The sequence below is a fragment of the Ischnura elegans genome, chromosome 2 (assembly GCF_921293095.1).
Source record: "Ischnura elegans chromosome 2, ioIscEleg1.1, whole genome shotgun sequence".
NCBI lineage: Eukaryota > Metazoa > Arthropoda > Insecta > Odonata > Coenagrionidae > Ischnura > Ischnura elegans.
Window position 1 is genome coordinate 46,324,055 of NC_060247.1, and position 8,454 is coordinate 46,332,508.

Consider the following 8,454-nt stretch of genomic DNA (forward strand, 5'->3'; position numbering starts at 1 on the left):
AAGAATCGTCGTTCAATGTCACCCCATCGGACTCATTGTCGCTCTGCGAATCACTCAAAATTACCAAATTGTCACCTCACCTGATAGGCTGACCTCGTTTTTTTTTTGGAACTCCTGATGTAATTAAAATGTATGATTCAGATATTAAAAGAAGTCTTCTAAATATATCTTCATAATTTAATTTATAATTTAATTTAATCTTGAAGATTTTCTTGTACGCTGCTCTCGGAATTTCCTCATGTCTACGTTCCAGGCCTCCAATGATTCCTCCGTTAAACCTGCAATTGCAAGAAAGGATTATTTGGCAATTGCTGTTGCATGAATCAGCAATTCATGTACCATGGGCAGCATATTATACCAACCACAAAGCTCGATGAACAGCTCAGCTATTTCCATGCAATATTGGCTGAAGGATTCATTATTTAGCCCTTTCTAACCCAGAGCTGATTCTGAGAGAAATCAAATTTGAAGATTTTTCGATTTGAAAACTTGAACATTTTACACTCAATGATAATTATCGTGGCAGTTTCATATTTCGTCATTAAAATTTATACTAAAAAATAGTAGATAGTTTAGATATCTCCTAAATAGAGCTGAAAGTTTAAACATTTTTGATGTTGCTTAGAAGCAACATTGGGTTATAAAAGGTTAACTCATAGTCGCAGGATAGGGACTTTAATAACACTGAAATTCGGTGTATAAGTATTTCATTAATACCTATCATGAAAAATTGAGAATCACATTAATAATTACATTTCATGCATATAAAGCATCTGATGGTAGATTTTTCAAAATTATGGAAACAGGTCCAATATTTCTTACGCATTGTGTATAACTATATATTTACGTATAATTGTCTGAAATGAAATCCTGATTTAAAACTCCACTTTTAAAAATATGATGATAAAGATTAATGAATGATTATTTTTACACATTGCATATATTAGCCGACTGCGCATGCACTGTAATCATTTGCACTCACTGAGAGGGATATATTGATATACTTCTGGAGGAAAATTTCAATTCCTTCTGCAACCAGCTTTTGAACGTCTCTTTGAAATGCTCATCTGTCCAAGAGCTTTGATACCACCTTTTCTGGTATTTTGGAAAAACATTCTTCGCATAAAACGCGCATGCTCGATTTTATTCAGCCAAAATCTTGTTTGCAAATCTTCCACGACATATTCCTTCTCCTTCGCTTAGGAATGTTCTTTTCTCTCTGTATTTATGTTGTACGAATAATTTGTGGCATCCATAATTCAAATTTAATAGGTGTTTTTACGACTGAAACGATGAATGTTATCTCAAAAGGTTGCCTATTTTTAACCAATAAAAAACCAGAAATCATGAGTGAACACTGAATTAATAGTGACTCGCATAGTGACTTATGCAGTCGCTTTTGATCACTCGTAATTTTTCTCATTAAGAGCATGAAAACCGGCCCTCTTTGGTTTCATGAATATTTGAAGGTAACCGCACAAACGAGAAGTGTACATACGATTCCAAACACTTGATGTATGTAAATTCACAGGATGTAGAATTATGCTTAGTACCCCATGCGAGTTCGACCACCGATACAGGAATGTTTGAGCCATAATGTCATTTAGTCTTCCGCCGACCGCCACCCAGCCGCCACCCAGCCGCCTTCAGCGGAGCGGTGCACCGCTCAACTTAAAGCCCTCTAGATGTCAGGCAAGTATAGGCAATATTTTTTATCTCCATCTTGTTGTATATACTCTTCCCAAGGATTCTGCATAGGAATCTTTGAGGAGCACGGTGGAGTTCAAAACTATATCGACACATTTTACTAAAAATAGGCCCAAAAATAGCTAACATTATAAATAATTAAATATTGTTATGAGAAATTCTGAAACGAACAAAACTTACCATAATATTGTGCAAAAATATGCAAACTTACCGTATGAAAATTGGCAGATGAATCCCATGAAATTATTATAGTCATTTATTAAGTTGAATTTCCCTAAAATCGACTATTTCTACGCGTCGGGCGTTTTAGCCTGAGCATGTCCATGTTTGACGGGTTACAAAGGTCAACGTAATAATCACACAGACATATAAGTTACGAAATACCGTAGGCCGTATCCTGTATAATTCGAATACATAATTCAAAACTTCCCCGTAAAAAGTCGAAAAAATTACTGTGGGCCAGCTTTTTTCGATTTGGGACCACTGTGCGGCGTGAATGGAAACAATCAAATTTCTGTGATAGGTTTTGATAGTGAAAAGCATGGAAATATGTGATATAGCATGAAAAGTGTGATAAATTAGAGAAATAAAGATGACACGCCTTAGCGAGGTATGTAATCTAATAGCCAATGAAGATTGTTACAATCAAAAAGAGACAAGTATGTTTAAAATAATTAAAACATTTAAAAAAATGCTTTTGACCTCAAAAAAGTGTTTTTAATTTTTCTCGCGAAGAAATTCATATAGTTAGTGAATTTTTTAAAGGTTTTATTCCGCAGGAATGAAGCCTCCTATAAAAGACGTACTCACTGGCTTAAGTTATTAACTATTGACGATATAAATGTTACAATTTTATTGCCTAAATGGCTTAAAATTTTAAAATTGTCAGCATAAAACTTTTTAATCATTTTCTTTGCTACATTCGCAATTAGGGCTCCCTTCCATGCATTTTCACACCAAACTGAAATTTCAAAGGAAATTGCACAAGCCTGTAGCTAAGTTATCTCAACCATACCATACCACCAATTGAAACCAACCCTACGGGTTGATTCAATGAACGATTCAATATAAATATTGGCGCATAAAGGATGTATACATGTGGCTATAAATTTCTGCAATAACAAATGACTTCAAAAGAGAGAAATTGCCAGAGATCTAACTCGTATCTTCATCCTTGAAGATGATTTCAAGACTGTAGCTGATTCATTGATGAAGCTGGATTTAAAACTACTTTCACTAGAAAAAATTTATTTCTCAAGCAATGTCAACGAAATACGGCACAAAAATGACCAGGCACTGGGATTGGTAGACGAATACTTATTGTTAGTGAGAAGAATACATTTAAAAATTCCTCAACATACAAAGATGACAATATATTTTTATCTTTAATTCCTTAATTGTGGTAATATAAGCTAAAGGCAACCTCCAAATGCAGTCGATAAAATACTGCCACCAAGTAGAATGTGCTAAACAAAGGACCATAAGCCTACGCAATTTAGCATTAATATGTGACGAATTTCACTGAAAACTTACATGCACGCAAGACAATATTTAACAAGCATCAAATTAGAATAAATTGAATATTCTAAGAAAATTACAATTAAGAACTGAATTTTTAAAAAAGGAATTTGATTTTTTTCCAATATTCATATTTTAAAAATATACCTATTTTCTATAATCTATAAAACATCTTCAATTAAAATAATGAACAGTGTGTGGTTATATACCACAAAATTCGACTTTACCATCATATGAAGTATGCAAAAATAATTTTCCAGATTTATTACATCTCTTTGCAAAACTAGTGTAGTTTTAAATCTACCTAAGGAGGCTACGTTGAATTCTATGAGGTGAGGGATGAAAAAATATATAGCATTAGAATCAATAAATTGAAAATGAATTCCTGGACATAAGCTACGAGATATATATATATTAAAAAATTATCAAGAACAGTATGCTTCTTACTTTAGTTTTACAAATTCCCTTAAATTCGTAGAACCACCATAGAAGTGATTAGTTCATTTCACCTCAATATAGGCATCAGTTTTCCATCTTCGCGATATTATGAACAGTAACGTTTACCAAGGAACTAAAAATCATGTCTTTGGCGAGGCAGTTATCAGACGAAGGGTATATGGCGGGCTCCATTTTGCTAGATGCTTTGAAGAACGATGAAAAAATTCACCGATACTAGATTGTATTTCACCAATGGCAGTGCAATGTCAATAAAACATAATATAAATAGGATTGTTGGAGCCTAAAATGAAAAAGAGAAAGTAATAAATAAAGTAATAAAGTAAATAAATTATAGATAAAGGTACGGCATAAAGCTTTCATGTCGTACAGTTGCCCTCGAAGTGAGTTTTTATCCAGTATTTCGATTGAAAATAATTTAAGTAAGCATTGCGACTGATTGAAAGCCAATGGTTCTCTCGCAGAAGAAAATATAGCATCATAGGGATAAGAACAGCCTAATGAATGGTTTGCTTCAAAGATCAGTTCTTTAGTGCAACCATTATTTACGGTACGGTCATACCTTCCACATTTCACGGTTTCATCGCTAGCAACGTAAGTTGATGAATAAGTGACTTCGTCCTTTTCTCGGTACCATGCTCCCGTTTTTTTATGTAGCTATTCCTTTTGTTTAGCATCTTTACTAAACATTTTCACTTCACCTTTATAAGTTTTCTTATCGAAATTAATAAACACCCTGGCATAGGAGTATAATGTGTTATATTTACTCGACGAGTACTCATACTCAAGCACCTATTCAAGCACCACAGATTTTTCTGAGTACCTGATTAATCGAATACTGAAATGAATGAACAAATATCCAAGCGAGTAGAAAAATCCTCAACCTCCCGATCTGAGGTGAAATTCCGCTGGTCCAATAGGTACCTAGTCATCCGGGTACTTGAAAACTCATGCAATTACCTTGATAATCTAGTTCCTGACACAGAATCTAATTACTCGATTGCCTAGAATTTAATAGATTTTACACACTCTCTGAGAGCTGATTATTATCACACGTCTGAAGTGGTTACTTTTAATATGGCTTTTGGTATAGCGGGCAAAGGGAAAAAATGTGAAGAACGCCTGCTCAGGAGGCATTCACCTTTTCAGGAAGTCGCAGGTTAGCCGTGACCTCCAAAAATCAAAGCGCCACCTGCCGTAGCGACCCAGCCTCTCCTTCCACCTCCAAACCCGTCGCCATAGACCGGTCCTTTTTCGCCAGGCGGGGCTAATGATGGGGGGAAGGGTGAACGGGTTGGAGTGGGATCTGTGGTACTGCTGATACAGTGTGAGGGCAAGAGTTTGGCTCCTAATCGGAATTCTGCTTCAAGATGTGTTGATGAAGTACTCGAAGCCATCCAGGCACCCGGACAATGCTAGAGTAGCCCCAGTATGCGTGAAAATTACTCTGTGTTTGGCTCCTAAAATCGGAATTCTACATCTAGAAATGTAGAAGATATACTCTTCCATCCGATAAATCCGAGCACCCGGATGATACTAGAGTAGCCATGGTAAGGGTACAAATTACTTTTTGGTATTGTTCATTAAATCGTATCACTAAAATATTGCCTATATATATAAAAGAAAGTCGAAAATCGTGTTAGTTAGAACACTTATAACTCGAGAACGGCTGCACTGATTTTAATGATATTAGGTTCTTTGGATTCGTCTCAGCCCCGGATAACATATAGGACATTAAAAAAGGATAATGTCACAAAAAATTCATCTTTTTCTTAGTGATATGTTTTTAGGACTTAGTAACGCAAAAACAATTGATAAGTCGGTCAAAACTACAAATTATTTTAATTCCAATTTAATAACTGAACTTCTTAGCAATATAACATTTTTATTACTAAATATATTCAAAATATTGAAATTATATTTAAAAAATTTAATTCGAGCTAATTGAGAGACCAGCTCGAGTTGACTCTTCACTACCGTGTTTGAAAACAAATCTCCAAGCAATTGTTGACAAACGGTAATGTCCGTGTTCCTGTCGAGGAATCGAGAGAAAAGAGCACTTCCTCGGAATGTTTGCAAATTAGTTTCATCGGAAGGTGAGCTCATCAACAAAGTGTTCCAGAATATGATTGATCACCACAAAAATCAAAAATTGATTGTGATTGAGCGAACAATTTTAACGGCGTAGAACGAAGATGTGGATTACTCAAACGAGGTAAATCAGGATCAAATAGTTGCTACTCTGCATGGATTAGAATCTTTTAACTGTGTAACAAGCGAAGACTAAGACTCACGAACAATCTATTTGAATATTTAAAGTCCTTGGCCGTACTTGGGTTACCAAGGCACGATTTACAGCTAGATGTATGCTCTGTGTTCATGATCTTTCGAAACCTAAACCAACCAAAACTATCCAACGGAAGGCGTTTGGTGATTTAAAAAAATTGATAATGAATATGATTCACGCGACTTTACTCAAAGGAAAATTCAAAGATGAGGAAGTTCTCATTCCGAAGATTCCATGATCCCAACTAATAAGCCCTTTTGAGCTTATACGCTTCCCAATTTCCAATTCGTGTTGCATTCGTGATAACGATTAACAAATCGCATGGTCATTCTTTCAGTTTTTGTGACGTTTATGCTCATTTGCTAATGAAAACTTGTGATAATGAAAAGTGCTTGACGCAAGATATTAAACCCGTATGTGTAGGGCACACCGTGGTGCGTTTACGCATGCAGCACGTTTACGCAGTGCATTTTTTCCAAACAGAGATACTATAACTGGCGCGCCTAAAGTCATTTGATACGAATGCTGCTACAATGGCTTTTTGTACACGATTTTGAGCATCAGTCAAGCGTCGGTCTGGCATTGTGTTAATCTGCCCCGTGAACGGGCCAAGTTTACGCAACAGACTTGGACCTAAAAAAATTTTTACGGTTAATAACACAAATAGCCAACAACTGAATGCGTATAATTTTCATTTCATTTACTGCTTTATAAAACCACAATGCTCAAAACATTTTGAGCTAAAACGTTAGAAAATTCACGAAAAAAATCCGCGTAAACGTGCTCCAATCCATCCTATATTGATTTAATAAAGAAAATGTCTTTATGACATGCAATTTTGATACTCATTAACGTAGTTTCTTTGAATTTGTATCCTTATTTTATATGATAAATTAAATATGATTAAAAATGATACAGCCGCTCTTGATTTAAAAAAGGTGTAACTAAACTGCAAGTTCCTTGATTTTTAGGCGGGATAAAGTTCGCCGGGTCAGGTAGTATTATATGAAAAACGTTTTCCTTAATACAGTAATACTATGAACAAATACAAACTTTTCTCAGAGTCTGAAATAGCCTCTAAATACATTGTTACATATAAAATGAAAAATGTTGGTCGCACTAATTTATATTGTGCTTCATAGGTTATGTATAAACATATTCTCGTTCCCCAAAATTCTTCCTACAGAGTTGTTTATTTGTATGGAATATAATGAGAATTCATTCAGCTCTCTTATGATAAAAATCTCTCTCGTTTTAATAAAAGTATATACACTACAATAGAATCTCATAATTAAATGGGCTTGTATTATAAAACACAAGTTACTATCTTAGAGCTAAAGAACGAGGCAAAAAAATGTATAATGCTATTATATGTTCAGGACATACAATATAAATAAAGGATCTTTTTGTAGCATACCATTTAAAACTTTTGACATTTATATTTGTCAAACATAAATCATAATTTGAAGAATATGTATTGATTTAATTAACCATCATATATAATAAGGCGTTTGAATTACTTTATACACTAAATGACATAATGTTAACGAAGCCAATAGCCAAAAAATATAATTATATATAAAAGTATATTATTTTTATGATTTACTTTAATTTACATTATTTGAGTTAATGATAAAATTTATTTCAATGAATTATAATTAATTTTGCTGTGTATCTTTTGTATGAAAGTAGTGCTGCTTAAAAATTCATTATTATAGTGGGACATAGGCCCAGTATTTTCCGTTTTGTATGAAGCAATATATTTAGAGCTATTGACAAGCTCAGAGAAAAATTATTTTTTATACTTGTATTTACCAACAAAAACATAGTTTCATGAAAGATTTTTCAGTAATTATTTATTGAACTTATACCTATCTATGATTCTTCTAAATACTTAAGAAATTCATCGGGTAATTAAAACCTGCTTTATTCTAAAATTCAGTAGGAATATTAAACTCTTGCCGCAATTGATCAGTCGTTAAATTTTTCTTATAGAAGTTTGGATTTTTTGGCGACCACCGCACCGTTATTAAATTTTCGTGTTCTTTTTTGGAACTAATATCCTTATCTAATTTTTAATTCTTAAAAATCAATCTAGATACTGTTCCGATCATGGTAAAAGTGTAAGAGGTATCGCCCATATCAGAGTCATCCATTAATGAACTATCCTGAAAATTTGAACGCTCGATGTATTTCAGTAATGTTCGATCAATCGATTGAAAATCTTTGACCGAACAGAGAGACAGACAAACCCAAAATGAAGTTAATAAAAACATTATACAGACCCCCCAGACTTCATCAGATTTGCGCCTAACCCGCACCCATCTTTAAGAGCAAGGTCAAAGAACAATCATTGGTTGTTGGTGCTTGAGGATTATGAAATGATGTTCCTCTAATTCATAGAAAATGTGTTTTTCGCCGATAAAAAGTTGCAGCTATAAACATTTGCAGCAAAGCCCAATAACGTATTCTTTAATATATATATT